This window comes from Mobula hypostoma, chromosome 21, assembly GCF_963921235.1.
Source record: "Mobula hypostoma chromosome 21, sMobHyp1.1, whole genome shotgun sequence".
In the NCBI taxonomy this organism is placed as follows: domain Eukaryota; kingdom Metazoa; phylum Chordata; class Chondrichthyes; order Myliobatiformes; family Myliobatidae; genus Mobula; species Mobula hypostoma.
Genome location: NC_086117.1, coordinates 6,930,034 through 6,950,698, shown reverse-complemented (window position 1 = coordinate 6,950,698; position 20,665 = coordinate 6,930,034).

Below are 20,665 nucleotides of genomic sequence, written 5' to 3'. Positions count from 1 at the left end.
GTTCTTCGCTTTATCTGGTGGGGTCAGAAAGAGGGGAATGGAATTCAGTGCTTAGAAGCTTGGTAGTTGAAGACTGAACTTTCATTCAGGGAGTGATTAAACAAAGGCACAAAGTGCTGGAGGAACTCAGCAGGTCAAGCAGCGTCTATGGAGGGGAATAAACAATTGAAGTTTCAGGCCGATTCACTTCATCAGGACTGGGAAGGAAGGGGGCAGAAGCCAGAATGAGGGGGGAGGAGAAGGAGGTCAATCTGTTGGGTGATAGGTGAGATGAGATGAGGGGGAAAGTGGGTGAGGGTTGAGGGGGGGGATGGGTGATGTAAGAAGCCTCAGATGTGATAGGTGGAAGAGGCAGAGGGCTGAAAAAGGAGAAGAGTGGACCATGGAATAAAGGGAAGGAGATGGAGAACCAGAGGGAGGTATGAACAGGTCATGAGTGCAAGGATGGGGAAGAGGGAAAATAAAAAAAGGTGGGGGATGGAGGGGGGAAACAGAAGGGAGCAGTTACCGGATGGTAGAGAGACTGATATTCGTGCGATCAGAGATACCCAGATGGAACATGATGTGTTGCTCCTCCAACCTGCATTTGGCCTCACTGTGCCAATAGATGAGGCCATGGATAGACATGTCAGTGTTGGTGTGGGATTACACAATACAAAGCAGTGAGAACTGGTGCTCAGGGTTAAATCAATGTCACTGCAGTTAACAAAATTATCTACAGGAATAAATCAGCAGATATTCTTAAATTTAGGACCCAATCACATCTCACAATTCACTCCAAAACAGCTTCAGTCCTGCTATTTAGCAACTCTCAAGTTCAAATTTACTGTCATCTGATTGTACGTGTATACAACCAAACGAAATAATGTTCCTCTGGACCACTGTGCTCCCACAAAGTATACATTACACCCACACAGCACATCAAACATTTTCCTTTTCCCAACTCATTTGAACTGCAGCCTATGTTTCTTAACCAAATTAAAAAGATGTGATTGAAGTCTGCATGATCAATCAGCTTCTAACTTGCACAAGTGAACTGTTGAAGTGAATCTAATGGGGGACTGTCCACCACAGCAGGCAGACAGAGAGAGAGAGAGATGAGTCAGCTATTTCAGACAAAGATTGCATAGTTCTCAGTTCCCTCGTCTACAGACATGCTACTAAAATAGGTTCAGTCATTACATATTCTGCCAGTATATTTATTGTAGATCGATATACAGCTTGAAGTTCTCTAGTAACACACACTAGATGATCAGGGTCATCAGGAAGTGTCTCAGCCAAAGGTGTCGACTCTTTACTCCCCTCTATAGATGCTGCCTGACCTGCTGAGTTTCTCCAGCATTTTGTGTGTGTTGCTCTGGATTTCCAGCATCTGCAGAATCTCTTGTGTTTTGGAAACACTCTGGCATGACAACCTATGCTTCAGACCTTCTGTGGCCCAGCATCTGAGTCAGAATTACTGTGACTTAATTGGATGTGAAATTTGTTCTATTTTTGGCAGAATTATAATGCAATACATGATAATAAAACCTGTGAATTACTTTAAGAAATATATATAAATATAAATTTTATATATATATATATATACAGTATGTATGCACACACACACGTATAAAGAGAGAGATAGAGAGAGAGAGAGCTAAATGAAATAAGTAGCATAAAAGATAATGAGTTAATGTTAATAGGTTCAACAACGTTCATTCAAAAATCTGATGGCAGAAGAAAAGCTGTTCCTGAATCATTGAATGTGTTTCTTCAGGCTCCCGTACCTCCTCGCTGATGGTAGCAATGAGAAGAGGGCGTGTCTTGAATGAGGGGGGTCCGTAATGATGGATGCCAACTTTTTGAAGCATCGCTCCTTGAAGATGTCCCGGATGCTGGAGAGGTTAATGCCCACGATGGAGCTGGCTGAGTTTACAATTCCCTGCAGCTTATTTCGATCCCGTGCCTCTATACCAGACGGCGATGCAGCCAGTTAGAATGCTCTCCAAAGTACATCTGTTGAAATTTGTAGAAACAGGGAATAAGCAGCATCTATCTTCTTCTTCTATGCCAGCAAAGGTTGCTGACAGCAGCTTGTCACAGTCCTCTGTCCTGGGCCACAGGCTGATCAGTCCTGAAGCTTTTCCCCACCACACGACCTCATGTGCCTTTTAGGTAAAGACCCTTGCTCTCCCAGGGATGAGATCTTTGGAGCTTCTGTTGACGTTTCTGTAACCCTGGGTTTTTACAGGAGGGGGTTGCTCGTCCCATGTCCAACCCTCCCCCTTTCACAGCCGGGCTTGGGACTGTCCATGGCAGAGTTGAGCTTTACCTATGGAAAGGAATAAAGAGTCGCCATTTTGGGGCGAGACTCTTCATCAGGAGCTGATGAAGGAAGTCCCAAAACATTGTCTCTTTATTCCTTTGCGCAGATGCTGCCTGACCTCCTGAGTTTATCCAGCACTTTGTGTGAGTTACTCTGAAATTCTTGTATTAGGGAATAAGCTGCTTTTGAATCATTGAGTGTAGGCTTGGACAGAGGAAATAAGGAGATCCTGTTGCCCTCAGCCAAGGGATGAAAAGCCTGGGAGTGAAAAGATAACTGGCGCAAGGATTTAAGAGGAGATGAGGAAAGATCTTTCCAGCCAGGAAGTGGTGGGGCAGTGGAACTCTCTGCCTGGAAGCAGAAACTACACCATATTTAAACGGTAATAGACCAGGTACCCCTGAACAAGGGAGCTGCAGAGCTACAGTCCGAACTGTGGGGCCCTGAATCAGGCCAGGAAACTCCTCCTCAATGTGTGGGGCAACGAGACTGATGGGCTCCTGAACCAGCGTGGGTAACTTCACTCAGCACAACACTGAACTGATTCTGCAACCCATGGACTCACTTTTAAGGACGCCACAATTCATGCTCTCAGTACTATTTATTTATTTGTATTTGCATAGTTTGTCTTCTTTTGCACACTGGCTGTTTGTCAGTCTTTGTGTGCAGTGTCTTTACAAGATGGTGACCCCAGCCATTGCCAATACTCTTTAGAGATTGCTTGGCGTCAGTGGTCGCATAACCAGGACTTGTGATCTGCACCAGACGACCATCCACCACCTGCTCCCATGGCTTCACGTGACCCTGATCGGTGGGGGGAGGGCATGGGGGGGCTCAACAGGTGCTCCACCTTGTCCAAGGGTGACCCACAGACCAGTGGAGGGAAGGGCACCTTACACCTCCTTTGGTAGAGATGTCTCTCCACTCCCGCCGCCTACTCTTTCACCCTATTTATACAGCATGCAAGGTTTAAATACAACTTCCACTTCTGATGGTTGAAACATGTTTGCTTGAACTGCACCTTTTCAGGAAATGGGCTGAAATGACGTGATTGGATCATGAGATGACTGAGTCAGATGATGTCAACACTGATTTACTGTCAGGTTGCTGGAGCAGGGATCCAATCGCAGACCCAATACTGTGCACACAGTGATATTAATTGAGTAACAAATCCCGAGGTGCAAACAAAGTCAGCGTCAAAGTTCAGACAGAGATCAAAACGTCCAGAGAAATCCAAAAACCAGAACCAGGAAACAGGCAGAATTAACAGACAGACAGACAGACAGACAGACAGACGTGAATGCTGGAAAGGCTCAGGAAAATTCACTGGCACAATCTGGCAACAAACAGGTGAAAACACAGGACTGAAATACACTGAGCAATAAACAGAGAGGCAGATGATAGGTGAAGCACAATGAGACACAGGTTGCAGCAATACAGGTAATAATGAGAAACAGGTGAGAGACGGAGTACTCAGTAATACAGGGGCCGGAGTAGAGCAGGAGCAGGGACGGGAGCATATGGCAACACAAAACCACAGACTGACGGCTAGGGGGAAACATACAAAAAGACAGAGTTCAACTGGATGTACTGACGTTGATTCAATCATTGACATGTTCAGGTCTCACTAAGATAATAGAGTTTGCTCACCTAAGAAAACTGGAGTATGAAACAAGAAAATTGGAGTATGACATAGTCATAGTCATAGTCGTACTTTATTGATCCCGGGGGAAATTGGTTTTCGTTACAGTTGCACCATAAATAATAAATAGTAATAAAACCATAAATAGTTAAATAGTAATATGTAAATTACGCCAGGAAATAAGTCCAGGACCAGCCTATTGGCTCAGGGTGTCTGACCCTCCAAGGGAGGAGTTGTAAAGTTTGATGGCCACAGGCAGGAATGACTTCCTATGACATTCTGTGTTGCAGCTCGGTGGAATGAGTCTCTGGCTGAATGTACTCCTGTGCCCACCCAGTACATTATGTAGTGGATGGGAGACATTGACCAAGATGGCATGCAACTTGGACAGCATCCTCTTTTCAGACACTATCATCAGGGAGTCCAGTTCCATCCCCACAACACCACTGGCCTTACGAATGAGTTTGTTGATTCTGTTGGTGTCTGCTACCCTCAGCCTGCTGCCCCAGCACACAACAGCAAACATGATAGCACTGGCCACCACAGACTCGTAGAACATCCTCAGCATCGTCCGGCAGATGAGGGGGCCATACTCCACATTCCAGCCTCTTCCCTACAGCCTCCGTTGACATACCCTTGGTGGCGACTTTTTAAGATACAGGAGTGGAACCTGGTGTGGTTTTCTGCTGCTGTAGCCCATCCACTTCAAGGTTTAATATGCTGTGTGATCTGAAATGCTCTTCTGCACACCGCAGTTGTAACAATTTGAGTTACTGTCACCTTCCTGTCAGCTTGAACCAGTCTGACCATGCCTCCTCTGACCTCTCTCATTAACAAGGTGTTTTTTTCCCACAGAACTGGTAAGTTGTTGGAGGAGATCCTGAGAGGCAGGATTTATGAACGTTTGGAGAGGCAAGATATGATTAGGAATAGTCAGCATGGCTTTGTCAAAGGCAGGTCGTGCCTTATGAGCCTGATTGAATTTTCTGAGGACGTGACTAAACACATTGATGAAGATAGAGCCATAGATGTAGTGTATATGGATTTCAGCAAGGCATTTGACAAGGTACCCCGTGCAAGGCTTATTGAGAAAGTAAGGAGGCATGGGATCCAAGGGGACATTGCTTTGTGGATCCAGAACTGGCTTGCTCACAGAAGGCAAAGAGTAGTTGTAGACGGGTCATATTCTGCATGGAGGTCAGTCACCAGTGGTGTGCCTCAGGGATCTGTTCTGGGACCCCTACTCTTTGTGATTTTTATAAATGACCTGGATGAAAAAGTGGAGGGATAGCTTAGTAAATTTGCCGATGACACTAAGATTGGGGGTGTCATGGATAGTGTGGAGGGCTGTCAGAGGTTACAGCGGGACATTGATAGGATGCAAAACTGGGCTGAGAAGTGGCAGATGGAGTTCAACCCAGATAAGTGTGAAGTGGTTCATTTCAGTAGGTCAAATATGATGACAGAATATAGTGTTAATGGTAAGACTCTTGGCAGTGTCGAGGATCAGAGGGATTTTGGGGTCCGAGTCCATAGGACACACAAAGCAGCTGCTCAGGTTAACTGTGTGGTTAAGAAGGCATACGGAGCAATGGCCTTCATCAATCGTGGGATTGAGTTTTGGGAGCCGAGAGGTAGTGTTACAGTTATATAGGACCCTGGTCAGACCCCACTTGGAGTACTGTGCTCATTTCTGGTCGCCTCAATACAGGAAGGATGTGGAAACCATAGAAAGGGTGCAGAGGAGATTTACAAGGATGTTGCCTGGATTGGGGAGCATGCCTTATGAGAATAGATTGAGTGAACTCGGCCTTTTTTCCTTGGAGCGATGGAGGATGAGAGGTGACCTGATAGAAGTGTAGAAGATGATGAAAGGCATTGATCATGTGGATAATCAGTGGCTTTTTTCCCAGGGCTGAAATGGTTAGCATGAGGGGACACAGTTTTAAGGTGCTTGGAAGCAGGTACAGAGGAGATATCACGGGTAAGTTTTTTATGCAGAGAGTGGTGAGTGCATGGAATGGGCTGCTGGCAGCGGTGGTGGAGGCGGATACAATAGGGTCTTTTAAGAGACTCCTACACAGGTATGTGGAGCTCAGAAAACAGGTAATTTCTCAGGTAAGGACATGTTCGGCACAGCTTTGTGGGCAGAAGGGCTTGTATTGTGCTGTAGGTTTTCTATGTTTTCTAACTGCTGTCACTGGATTTTTCTTTTGTTGTTCTCACCATTTTCTGTAAACTCTAGAAACTGTTGTGTGTGAAAATGTCAGGAGATCAGCATTTTCTGAAATACTCAAACCACCCCTTCTGGCACCAACAATCATTCCATAGTCAAAGTCACTTAGACCACATTTCTTCCCCATTCAGATGTTTGGTCTGAACAGTAACTGAACCTCTTGACCATGTCTGCATGCTTCTATGCATTGAGTTGCTGCCACATGATTGGCTGATTAGATATTTACATTAATGAGCAGGTGTACAGGTGTACCTAATAAAGTGGCCACTGAATGTATTTAACCACTTCTCTCATGAAGGCCACAATGAGTCGGCAACTTCCACATCTGCAAGTAGCACACTCTACATCCCAACCACACACCGCATAAAAATGCATAAAAACGCTTAAAAATGGCTAGAAGATCCATTTTGCTGAATTGGAAAGAGATTAACCCTCCTACTATATTCCACTGGTTCTCACAAACTTTGCTGTGTGTTTACATTTGGAAAAAATTAGAAGTGCGGTTTATGAACCTTCCATTAAATTCGAAAAGACTTGGAGGCCATTTATTCAGCATTTTCATATGATGTAATTTGACCATTTCCAAACTTATTTTACTTCTCTGTAATGTTGGTTGAGAGGAACGGAGTCGTCAACATTAAGGTTTTTCATCTCTCCCATTTTTACCATGTTAAAACAGCCCAGGCCTTTTTTTTTAGTTTAGTTGATTAATTCTGTTTAGATTAGTTTTTTTTTGGGGAGAGGGTTTTTTTTTTCTTTTTCATGATTTTTGTCTAGTTGTTTCTCTTTGTTCTGTATTATTCATTGGTATCCTTTATGATTGGGATTTTGTCAATTAATTTTTTAGTTTTATAATCACTCATGTTAATTATAACAATGTATTCCCAATAACTTTCTATTACTACTTTGTCATGTTTATAGTTTGTGAAACTAATAAAAAGATTGAAAAAGAAAGAAAGAAAATGCTTTTCTTTAGATTATTGTTAACTCTCCTTCATTTGGCTCCTCGTCCTAAACCCTCTCCACCAACGAAAAAAAATCTTCCTACTATCCAGTCTTCCAGGTCCCTTGTCATTTTATAAGCTTCAAAGTTCAAAGCAAATTTATTATCAAACTACGTTTGTACTTATATGTCACTATATATAACCCTGAGATTCATTTTCTTGCAGGCATACTCAGTAAATGCAAGAAACCTTAATATAATCAGTGAAAGACTGCACCCAACAGGATGGACAAGCAACTAAAGTGCAAAAGACAACAATCTGTGCAAATGCAAAAGAAACAAAAAAAACAATAAATATCGAGAAAATTAGATGAAGAGTCCTTGAAAATTGTGGGAACAGTTCAGTGATGGGTCGAGTGAAGTTATCTCCTCTGGTTCAAGAGCCTGATGGTTGAGGGGTAATAATTGTTCCTGAACTGGTGATGTGAGCCCTGAGGCTCCTCTACCTCCTTCCTGATGGCAGAAGTGAGAGAGAGCATGCCCTGGGTGGTGGGGGTCCCTGATAATGAATGCTGCTTCCCTGCGAGAGTGGTATGGTGGCGTAGTGGTTAGCTTTATAGTTCTTGTGACCGGGATTCAATTGCTGCCGTTTGCACGTTCTCCCCATGATGCGTGGGTTTCCTCCCGGTGCTTTGGTTTCCTCCCACTGTCCAAAGACTTACGGGTTGGTAGGTTAATTAGTCTTTGTAAATTGTACTGTGATTAGGCTAGGATTAAATAGGGTGATTGCTGGGCGGTGCGGCTTGAGGGTTGAAGGGATTGTTTCTGGTTTCTCATGGAATTTTCTGCATTTGTCGTCTAGAATTTGCTGGTCTTTTTGATCAATTTCTGTGTTAACCACCTGATCCTGCACTGCCAAATGGAACCCTTGTGTTTCTGGGAAGAGGCTTCCAACTCTGAGTCGGGCATTCAAGGCTTCCTTTTCCATATCCAGTCTCCTTATTATTATCATTATCCTTGGAGCCCTAGTTAATGCAAAACAAATCATTTGCTTGTATCATGCAGTTGACAGGATTGTTATTTCCAGTTACCTGTAAGAAAGGAAATAAATAAACACGCGAGAGTACAGAGGAACATCTGGAGAAACTTCTGAAATGCCCGCCTCACTGCTGCTGCTACTGTGTGGTCTGGAATCTCTGGAGGAGAAGGCCCCGAATCCTTGGCTTTGCTTGTTTTGGCAGCCGGGATGAGGTCGAAGGTGCTCGGCAGAGGATGGCGCTCGGGAGGCTGTATCGGAAAGGCTGGTCGGATGCTTGAAGTTTTCGGATGAACGGACTCAGTGTCAGCTGTGGTCGGCTGCTTCCAAGGCATTGGCAAGTTGTCGGTGCCTGGAGGTTTATGGCAGGGAGTTTCTCCCTTTTGCCACCTGCTATCGGGGACTCGGGAATTGATCGGGACTTTGAGACTTTTTTTTACCATGCCCATGGTCTGCTCTTTATCAAATTATGGTATTGCTTTGCACTGCTGTAACTATATGTTATAATTAATGTGGTTCTGTCAGTGTTAGTCTTTGCTTTGTCCTGTTTTTCTGTGATATCACTCTGGAGGAACATTGTATCATTTCTTAATGCATGCATACATTTCTAAATGACAATAAACGAGGACTGAGTGTTCTCATAATCTAAATTAAACCAACTCACAACTGATTGGAGCAACTCAGGGGGTCGAGAATGATGAGAATGATCTAGTTCTCGTTTGACCCTCCCCCTTGCCCCTCCATCTATTACCCCCATCACTGCATTGCACTGCAACACTCTAAACCACTTTGTATAATGGTGCTTACACTATAATTACATGTTGGTATTTATGTATTTATGCACGTTTTATTCCATATCCGCACTTTAACCTCCAAGGCAACACACACAAAATGCTGGAGGAACTCAACAGGTCAGGGTTCGTCTGTGAAAATGAATAAACAGTTGACGTTTCAGGCTGAGACCTTTCATTGATACTGGAAAGGAAGCGGGAAGACAGCAGAATTAAAAAGGTGAAGAGAGAGGAGGGAGGATAGCTGGAAGGTGCTAGGTGAAGCCAGGTGCGTTGGAAAGGTAACGGGCTGGAGAGGAAGGAATCTGATAGAAAAGGAGAGTGGACCACAGGAGAAAGGGAAGGACGAGTGTACCCAGGGGAGGTGAGAAGAGGTAAGAGACCAGAGTGGAAATAGAAGAGGGGAGAGGGAGGGAATTTTTTACCTGAAGGAGAAACTGATAACACTGGACAACAATTTTTTTCAGAAGTGTTGCTTCCTCAGAATTCTTTTTTGTTTATGATAGACTGCTTGAAGATGAACACAAATATAATTTCAGACTACTTGTATCACGTAGGAATTTAGGAAAACAACAAATTAACTTTTATAGAATATAATGTGTTTAATTGCATAATGGTGCTGATGCTTTGCAATAGTTCCAACTAAATTAAAAATATTTTGTTAATTAATTTCATTTGTACTCTGTGTCTGAGGCTTCTCGCTTAAGTGTCCAATAATAATTCACCAGCATTGATGGATTCCAGTTGCCCTGGTATCTTTTCTCCATGACTGCAATATCCTGGTGAAACCTTTCACCATGCTCGTCACTAACAGCACCAAGATTTGCAGGGAAGAAGTCTAAATGGGAATGCAGAAAATGAATCTTTAGTGACATGTTGCATTTCATGGTTTTATGCTTGAAGCATGCTTTCAACCAGCTGCACGTGGTTTGGTGCTCTGTAGGTGCCGAGAAAAATTTCAACAACTTCCTTGAATGCCTTCCATGTGATTTTCTCCGGTCCCACTAGAAATTCTTCAAATTGCCTGTCATTGATGACCTGTTTGATTTGTGGACCAACAAAAATGCTTTCCTTAATCCTGGCATCAGTTATTCTGGGAAGCAGCTGTGTCAAATATCAAAATCCTTCACAGAAATTTTTGTGCCTGGTGATAGCAAATTCCATCCTTACAGTCCTGAACCCGATAATTATTACTAAAACCTACCTGTTCTGCCGTGCAGCAGCCGCGCTGCCTAAGCGTGCCCAAGCATGCCTGGACAAGATAGCAAACTTTCCAGCTTACATTGCAGGCAACATTTTAATTGACTTGAATTATGAATTGAAATAATAAATATAAGTGATTTCAAAAAATGGTGCGTGACAGGGAAATTTCATGGTGATTTTCATGATCAGTAGCCCAAAATACATAAGATACACATAAAGGTATTCAGGAAGCAAAATCTTTGTTGTCCAGTGTAATCATACCTTCAAGTTGGAGGCTACCCAGATGGAATATAAGGTTGCTCCTCCACCCTGAGGGTGGCCTCATTGTGGCACAAGAGGAGGCTGTGGATTGACATCTCAGAATGGAAATGGATATAAGAATAGGAATGGGAAACTGGGAGGTTCCACTATAGGTGGATGGAGCAGAGGTGTTCGATGAAGCAGTGCCCCAATTTACAACGTGTCTCACCAGTGTAGAGGAGGCCACATTGGGAGCACCAGACACGATAGACGACCCCAGCAGATTCGCAGGTGAGGCGTTGCCTCATCTAGAAGGATGATTTGGGGCCCTGAAGGGAGGTGGATGGGCACATGAGCTGCTTGCAGGGATCAGTGCCTGGAGGGAGATTAGCAGAGATGGATGAATGGACAAGGGAATCAAGGTGGAAGCGGTCCCTGCAGAAAGAGGAGTGGGGAGGCAAAGATATCTAACCACTAAGCTTATTTTTACTGCACTAAGTTTTTGTTGCATGTTGTGCCAACACACCACAGCAAATTCCTAATCCATGTATATGGCGATAAAAATGAACTTTGATCCTTCACATCAGTGAGGAGTGGTAGCGTAGCAGTTAGTGCAACGCTATTACAGCTTGGGGCTTTGGAATTCAGAGCTCATTTCTAACACTGTCTAAAGGATTTTGTACATTCTCCCCATGACCGCATGCATTTCCTCCGGGTGCTCCGGTTTCCTCCTACAGTCCAAAGACATTCTATTGTAGTTAGTAGGTTAATTGCTCATCGTAAGTTGTCCTGAGATGAAGCTAGGGTTATGTTGGTTAGTTGCTGGGTGGTGTGGCTCATTGGGCTGGAAGGGCTGATAGTGGAAAGTGCATTGACTGGTTGCATTATGGCTTGGTACGGGAACACCAACGCCTTTGGGTGGAAAATCCTACAAAAGGTAGTGGATTCAGCCCAGTAAATCATGGGTGAAACTCTCCCAACCATTGAGCACATCTAGAAAAGCAGCATCCATCATCGAAGATCTTCTCCACCCAGGCCATGCTCTTTTCTTGCCGCTGCCATCAGGTAGAAGGTACAAGAGCCTCAGGACTCGCACCACCAGGTTCAAGAACAGTTACTACTCCTCAACCGACAGGCTCTTGCACAAAAGGGGATAACTACACTCATTCTATTTCTGATGTTCCCACAAGCAATGATCTCACTTTAAGGACTCTTTATCTTGTTTTTTCATGCTCTCACTATTTATTGTTATTTATTTAGTCCGGTGAGGAGGGTGTGAGGACACCCAGCAGGACTTAAAAAAACAAGACCTGACAAAGGGTGGATGAGCTCCTTGTGAGCCAACGGCCATCTTCCGTGGAAGAGATTAAAGCCTCACCACGTATCTACGAATCGTATGCTATGTACTTAGAAGGGACATGATGAGCTTGGGCGCTGCACCGTGTGCCTGGACCTGCCCAAGGCCTCCGCCTAAGGAAGGGTCGAGCTTGAAGAAGCGGCTGCGGTTGGAAGCCGGCACCACCTCGGGTTCGAGTTCAGCAGGGGTGGCAGCGGGCAGTGCCAAGGCTGCCAGCAAGAACAAAGTGGAGGAGAGGCTGTACTCGGTGCTGTCGCAAGATCGAAGAAGATGGAGGTGCATAGCCGCCAACCCTGGATTCGGGACGGCACCCATTGACTGACTGATTTATATTTGTGTTTGCACAGTTTGTTGGCTCTATGCTCTTGCTCTTTCATTGATCCTGTTTACAGTTACTATTCTATAGGTTTGCTGAGTATGCCCACAGGAAAAAGAATCTCTGGGTTGTGTGTGGTGACATATATGTACTCTGATAATAAATTTTACTTTGAACTTTGAACTGTATCTCCAAATGAAATGTAAAAAATTAAAAGAATTGTCGAAGTTTAGTTTCAAAGTCTTGTGTGTTTGGTTTCAAAATGAACTGTTGAGAACTATTTGTTACTCCACATCGTAGCATCTGCAGGGGTTTATGTCTCCAAGCTAAACCAACTTATCTCCCTTCTCATGCTTCCCACTCACCATGTCCTAAACATGAAAATACGCAATTTAAAAGGATGCAAATTCTAAAGTCAATAGCCCTATATCTCTTCAAATACCTTACAGTGAAATGTGCGGATGGGAGAGTTAACTGCCATTTTAGTGAGGAAATAGCCATTGCCCTGGTTTCGACATGCTTAAGTGATCTCTGGCAATCTCCATGACAACCCATTTAATCTGCCTTGTTATATAGGGTCTCCTCAGAGAGCTGAAATGCTCAGCCTAAGGTGAATGTGATCCCATTCATTACGAAGTAGCCATAAATAATGGGTTGCTATTAGAAGGGGTTGGAGCATGCAAGTGTGGGAGATGGACAACAATGGCATGTATCCATGGTAAATCTTTCACTTTGCCCCTTCACAGGGAAACAGCTTTCCCTGGTTAATGTTTGACTATTCAGTTAAAGCCGCGTTAAATTCTTTAGGGCTCCACTCCACCTCCTCAGCAGGGCATCTAATTTGGTTAGTCTGGGTAAAAGTCTTTTGTCTTGATGCATTCCAGTCCTCTGATTTGGTTGACTGATAACTCATTCCTTTTCTGTAAATCTGAGTAATTCTTTCACTGAATAAAAGGTTGCATTGAGAGTTACATCGACTTCTCGGTACGCTGACAGCTCCTCACAGGAATCAGTTTGTTCCGAGACTCTTCCCGAAGGTACATGGGACTAAAGGACTAGGGTGACGGAGATCTCAAAGGAAATTTAATATCAAAGTACATAAATGTCACCACATACACCCCTGAGATTTATTTCTTTCAGGCAGTAAATCCAAGAACTATAATAGAGTTAATGAAAGACTGTACCTAACAAAGCAGACAACCAGTGTGCATAACACAACAAACTGTGCAAATACAAAAGAAGAAAAAAGAAATAACAATAATAAATAACTAAACAATGAATATCAAGAATATGAGTCCTTGAAAACGAGTCCATAGGTTGTGGGAACAGTTCAGTGATGGGGTGAGTGAAGTTGAGTGAAGTTATCCCCTCTGGTTCAAGAGCCAGATGGTTCAGGGGTAATAACTGTTCCTGAACCTGGTGGTCCTGAGACTCGTGTGCCTTCTTTCTGGTGTGAGCAGTGAGACGAGAGCATGGCCTGGGTAATTGGGGGTCCCAGACAATGAACGCTGCTTTCCTGCAACAACACTTCCTGTAGATGTGTTCAACGGTGGGGAGGGCTTTACCCGTAATGGACTGGGCTGTATCCACTACTTTCTGCAGGATTTACCATTCAAAGGCACTGGGGTTTCCGTACCAGGCTGTGATGCAGCCAGTCAGTATACTCTCCATTTCACATTTACGGAAGTTTGTTGGAGTTTTAGATGTACACTGGATCTGTGCAAACTCCTAAGGGAGTAAAGCCGCTGACATGCTCTCTTTGTTAAAGTGTTCATTCCTGCTGATTGCAACAACACACACACACACACAAAGCTGGACGAACTCAGCAAGTCAGGCAGCATCTATGGAGGAGGGATGATGGAGCTAAGTGTACAACTCTCTGCAGTTTATTTCGATCCTGTGCAACAGTGCCCCCCCCCATACCAGACGGCAATGCAGTCAGTTAGAATGCTCTCCACAGTACATTTAGAAATTTGCGAGTGCTTTCATAGTCATAGTCATAGTCATACTTTATTGATCCCGGGGGAAATTGGTTTTCATTACAGTTGCACCATAAATAATAAATAGTAATAGAACCATAAATAGTTAAATAATAATATGTAAATTATGCCAGTAAGTTATGAAATAAGTCCAGGACCAGCCTATTGGCTCAGGGTGTCTGACCCTCCAAGGGAGGAGTTGTAAAGTTTGATGGCCACAGGCAGGAATGACTTCCTATGACACTCTGTGCTGCATCTCGGTGGAATGAGTCTCTGGCTGAATGTACTCCTGTGCCCAACCAGTACATTATGTAGTGGATGGGAGACATTGTCCAAGATGGCATGCAATTGACAGCATCCTCTTTTCAGACACCACCGTCAGAGAGTCCAGTTCCATCCCCACAACATCACTGGCGTTACGAATGAGTTTGTTGATTCTGTTGGTGTCTGCTACCCTCAGCCTGCTGCCCCAGCACACAACAGCAAACATGATAGCACTGGCCACCACTTTAGGTGACAAACCAAATCTACTCAAACTCCGAATGAAATATGACTTCTGTCAGGCCTTCTTTTTTTTCTGATCTTTTTATTGATATCAAAATGTTAAACATAACATAATATTAATACAAGGCTATTGGGATTACATTATTAATAATTAGCATATAAAAATATAAACTCAGTTAACACAGGGATATCAAACCTCCCAAAGTCTTGCAAAATACGAATACAAATATAATTTAAGTAAAAAAATGTAAAAGTAGCATAGATAAAGAAAAGAAAAAAAAACCCTAAAAAAACTAAACTAAACAATACTAAGCAACTAAACTAATAAAAGAAAAAGACATGGGCTGTTACCTTCCATCAAATAGTACCATTAGTGTCATTAACTCCGCTCCTCTCTCCATATATTTGAAATTAATAGGTTTGGAGAAGGTCAAATTACATCATATAGAAGTGTTGAAAAAATGGCCTTCAAGTCTTTTTGAATTTAATAGAAGGATCATAAATAACACTTCTAAATTGTTCTAAATTTAAACATTTAAAGGCCTTCTTTAACAAGGTCCCACACAGGAGATTAGTGTGCAAACTTAAAGCACACGGTATTGGGGGTAAGTTATTGATGTGGGTGGAGAATTGGTAGGCAGACAGGAAGCAATGAGTGGGAATAAACGGGACCTTTTCAGAATGGCAGGCAGTGACTAGTGGGGTACCGCAAGGCTCAGTGCTGGGACCCCAGTTGTTTACAATATATATTAATGACTTGGATGAGGGAATTAAATGCAGCATCTCCAAGCTTGTGGATGACACGAAGCTGGGCGGCAGTGTTAGCTTTGAGGAGGATGCTAAGAGGATGCAGGGTGACTTGGATAGGTTAGGTGAGTGGGCAAGTTCATGGCAGATGCAATTTAATGTGGATAAATGTGAAGTTATCCACTTTGGTGGCAAAAACAGGAAAACAGATTATTATCTGAATGGTGGCTGATTAGGAAAAGGGGAGGTGCAACGAGACCTGGGTGTCATTATACACTAGTCATTGAAAGTGGGCATGCAGGTACAGCAGGCGGTGAAAAAGGTGAATGGTATGCTGGCATTCATAGCAAGAAGATTCGAGTACAGGAGCAGGGAGGTACTACTGCAGTTGTACAAGGCCTTGGTGAGACCACACCTGGAGTATTGTGTGCAGTTTTGGTCCCCTAATCTGAGGAAAGACATCCTTGCCATAGAGGGAGTACAAAGAAGGTTCACCAGATTGATTCCTGGGATGGCAGGACTTTCATATGAAGACTGGATCGACTAGGCTTATACTTGCTGGAATTTAGAAGATTGAGGGGGGATCTTATTGAAACATATAAAATCCTAAAGGGATTGGACAGGCTAGATGCAGGAAGATTGTTCCCGATGTTGGGGAAGTCCAGAATGAGGGGTCACAGTTTAAGGATAAAGGGGAAGCCTTTTAGGACTGAGATGAGGAAAAACTTCTTCACACAGAGAGTGGTGAATCTGTGGAATTCTCTGCCACAGGAAACAGTTGAGGCCAGTTCATTGGCTATATTTAAGAGGGAGTTAGATATGGCCCTTGTGGCTAAAGGGATCGGGGGTATGGAGGGAAGGCAGGTACAGGGTTCTGAGTTGGATGATCAGCCATGATCATACTGAATGGCGGTGCAGGCTCGAAGGGCCGAATGGCCTACTCCTGCACCTATTTTCTATGTTTCTATGTTAATACGAAATATAAAATATTGCTGAAATATAGCAGCATCGATGTGTTGGGTCCAGGATATTGACACCCAGGAAGTTGAAATTGCTCACTCTTTCCACTTCCGATCCCTGTATGGGGAGAGCAATTTACAGCGATCTTTGGGATGTGGGGGTAAACTGGACCATCCAGAGGATAGAAGAATTCTGCATGGTTACAAGGAGAACGTTCAGACTCCACACAGACAGTGCAGGATGTCAGGATCGAACCCGTGCCACTGGAGCTGTGCTAACGCTCTGCTCTGTGGGAGCATAGGGGTCACCACAAACACTTAGCCATGAATGTTGAGAGAGCCAGGTCCTCTCTCTTTGGAGCAAATGAGAATGAGAGGGAACCTTATGGAGGTGTATACGGTGGTAAGAGGCTGGATAGAGTGGATAGACAGAGACTTTTCCCCAGGGCAGCAGTGACTAATGTCAAAGGTCATTCCCTCAAGACGAATGGAGGAAAGTTTAATTTCTTAATTTTATTTGTTTAGAGATACAATTGTAACTTCCTCACCAGACTCGATTACAAACTTGATTTGGTAGTGAATTCTGCTAACAGCCACTTGACACAGCAGTGAGGAGACCACCTTTCTTAAACAGTACGTGTAGGGTCGGTATAATTTGGGTTCAATCAAACGGGAAAGCTGGGATGTTCGGATTAATGGAACCCTGATTAGAGTGAATGCTGGGTAAAAGATACTGTCCACACATAATTATCAGTCAGCAAGAAATGGCAGATCATACACCACATACAATTATAACAAAAGTGTATTTAGTAATTTCAGCTTTATCAAATAGTTATTAAGAGAAAGAAAAGAAAAAAAAAGATAAAAAGGGTCCATTACAATTAAACCAGTTTAAATGTGCAAATGCATTGGATCTTTTATTTTCCAAAAGCTAGGTATGACTGTTACTCATGGCGTTGAATTCTCATCAACAATCACGGGTAGAACTTTCAATCTTGGACTCCTTCATTTCACGAAGCACTCCTTGAAATCGCATCTTCCTGTTGGATCGATTCTTCAGGCCATCTCTCCCTCTCCCACCAAAAATAAACCATGAATCCCACCTGTGTCCATCACAAACCTCTCTCCACACAGCTCTGCCAGGCCCACCACCCTGATTGCCTGACGCAACCTTCCTAAGTTGGACATTGTCGTCCCTCATCTTAGCAGAAACCAAACATTCTTTCAGCAGGGCACGTTGCTTTAACAGAAAGCTACAAAATGAAATACTCTGCAGCATTAGCAGTATAAGTCTTAACCAGGATGTTATACAGTACACTTACAGTCCCTAATGACCCAACGAGCCCACACTGCCCAATTTCACCCCTGTAACCAATTACCCTACTGAGCTGTATGTCTTTGGAGTGTGGGGGAAAACTGGAGCACCCGGTGGAAACCCAGGCACGCCCTACAAACAGCGATGCAATTGAACTGGGGTTGCTGGCACTCTGATAGCATTTGTTACACTAACTGCTATGCTACCGAGCAGGGGAGATATCAGAGGTAGGTTTTTTACGTAGTGAGTGGTGGGTGCTTGGAACACACTACTGGGGGCGGTGGTAGAGACACGTGGATGACACGGTGATAGGCACATGGATGAAAAAATGTTTGTTCATTTCACGACACAGTGCGCAGTAGGCCCTCTGGTCCTTTCATCCACATTGCCCCAGAACCCTACAATCCCAATTAACGCTAACCTAATCACAGGACAATTTACAATGACCAATTAACCTACCTGGTGCATCTTTGGACTGTGGGAGGAAACCAGAGCTCGCAGGGAAAACCCACGCCCTCTACGGGGAGGATATAAAGAGACTCCTTACCGAACAGCTGCGCAATTGAACTCTGAACTTTGGAACACCCTGGGCTGGAATAGCGTTGCGCTAATGTGCGCACATTAAATGGAAGGTCATTGGCTGTGTATGAGGGAAACGTTAGATTGATCTGGAAATAGGTTAAATTGTCGGCACAACACCATGGGCCCAAGTGCCTGTACTGCGTTGCAATGTTCTATGTTCTGTGCTCTCCCATGCACTTTTAAAGCACTTCTCAAGCTAGTATGGCAATAATAGAATGCTTCAATAAAACGTGACTATCAAGCTCCCTCCAGTGGAGGCAGTGCTGTGTCATCAGTGGCACAAAGCAAACTTCGGAGATCTATACTCAGACAAGTGGATGATAAGCTGATGCATGAAGGGAAATGTGGAAAAGGCAGTCAGATTTCAAAGTTCTATTATCAAAGTGCATGTTTGTCACCATATACAACCCAGAGATTCACTTACTTGTGGGCATACACAGTAAATACAAAGAAACAAAAAATAACGATAAGAAGTAAATAAGCAATAAATATTGAGAATATGAGATGAAGAGCCCTTGAAAGTGAGTCCACAGGTTGTGGGAACGGTTCAGTGACGGGGTGAGTGAAGTTGAGTGAAGTTATTTTTTCTGGTTCAGGAGCCTGGTGGTTGAAAGGCAATAACTGTTCCTGAACCTGAGGCTCCTGTACCTCCTTCCTGATGGTAATAGTGAGACGAGGGCATGGCCCAGATGGTGGGGGTCTTTGATGATGGATGCCGCTTTTCTACAGGTGCAATTTTCGCTATCTCCGTAACATTTGACTGTTTTGTACAAGGCCGAGTTGCTAGCTCGACGTTCAACTCAGGACAGATGGAAAGCGTGCGAGGAGCTGGTCGGATTTGAACTCGGGACCACATGCCTCAGGGTCCGGTGCTGATACCACTACACTACTGGCCAGCTGAGCGTTCCGTGTAAACGTGTTCAGTTGCGGGGAGGCCTTTACCTGTGATGCACTGGGCTGTAACTATTACTTCTTGTTATTTTTTCCATTCAAGGGCATTAGTGTTTCCAGACCAGGCTATGATGCTACGAGTCAATATACTCTCCACTGCACATCTACAGGAGTTTGCCTAAGTTTCAGATGACATGCCAAATCTTCACAAACTTCTAAGAAAGTAAAGGTGCTGCCATGCCTTCTTTATAATGGCACTTATCCCCTGCATTATTGACAACCCTGCATAGCACTGTCCAAAAGACACTCGAAAGGCATTTGGATAAGTATGTGGAGAGATGGGGTTTAGAGGGATATGTGCCACAATGCAAAAAAAAAATGTGACTAGCTCAGGATAAACACAAGAGATTCTGGAAACCCGGAGTAGCACACATAAAACACTGGAGGAACTCGGCAGGTCAGATATCATCTGGGAGAGGAATAAATGACCAAGGTTTTGGGCTGAGACCCTTCATCAGGACTGGAAAAGAAGGGTAAAGCTAGAATAAGAAGGAGGGAGTGGTGGGGGGGGGACAAGCTTAGGTGCTATGCCTGTGTAAGTTAGGCCTCTTTCTGCATCGTATCTCTCTGTGACCCTATGCACAGAGCGTGCAGTAAAATGCAGATTAAATTATCAGTCACAGTAGCATAGCAGACACCGTAACACTATTACAGCACCAGTGATGAGGGTTCAATTCCCACCACAGTCTGAAAGGAGTTTGTTCGGTCAGAATCAGGTCAATAAGGAGCAGCACTGTAGTTAGCGGTTAGCGTAACACTTACAGAGCCAGAGATCTGTGTTTAGTTTGCACCTCTACCTGTACGTTCTCGTATTTATTTAGAAACGCAGAGCAGAATAGGCCCTTCCAGCCCTTTGAGCCATGCCAGCCATCACTCTCTGATTTTACCCTAAACTAATCAGAGGACAATTAACAATCACCAATTAAACTACAAACTGGTGCGTCTTTGGACTGTGGGAGGAAACCGGAGCACCCGAGGGAACCCACGCATTCCGCGGGGAGGAGGTACAGAGGGCGGCAGGATTGAACTCTGAACCCTGATGCCCCGAGCTGTCAGCGCATCGTACTAACTGCTGCACCAGCCCCGTCACCACTTGGGTTTCCTCCGGGTGTTTCAGTTTCCTCCCACTTTCCAAAGGTGTACAAATTAGAAGGTTAGTTGGTCACATGGGTGTAATTGAGCAATTTGGGCTGATAGGCCGGAAAGACCTGCTACCATGCTGAATCTCTAAATAATGACTGAAACCAAGGAGGAATAAACTGTTCTTGAGCTTCCAGCCAGGTCCAAGTGTTGATGTGAACCAACATTTTGATGACAAACTCCACCATCTTCATCAGGGATGATGCCTGGGCATGTCTATGCAGTGGTATTATATATACCCCTGTTGTCTATCCCTCTTGATTGGTTAGTCTTCATCCACTCAGGTTTCCGTTCTCCCATCTTGTTTGCAATCATATTCTAGTTCTTACTTAGAGCAAGACCTTCATTTTTGTTAAAATTCTTAATCTCTAGTCTTACTTCAACAGCTTCCTTCACCAGGCGGTCCCAAAAACCAT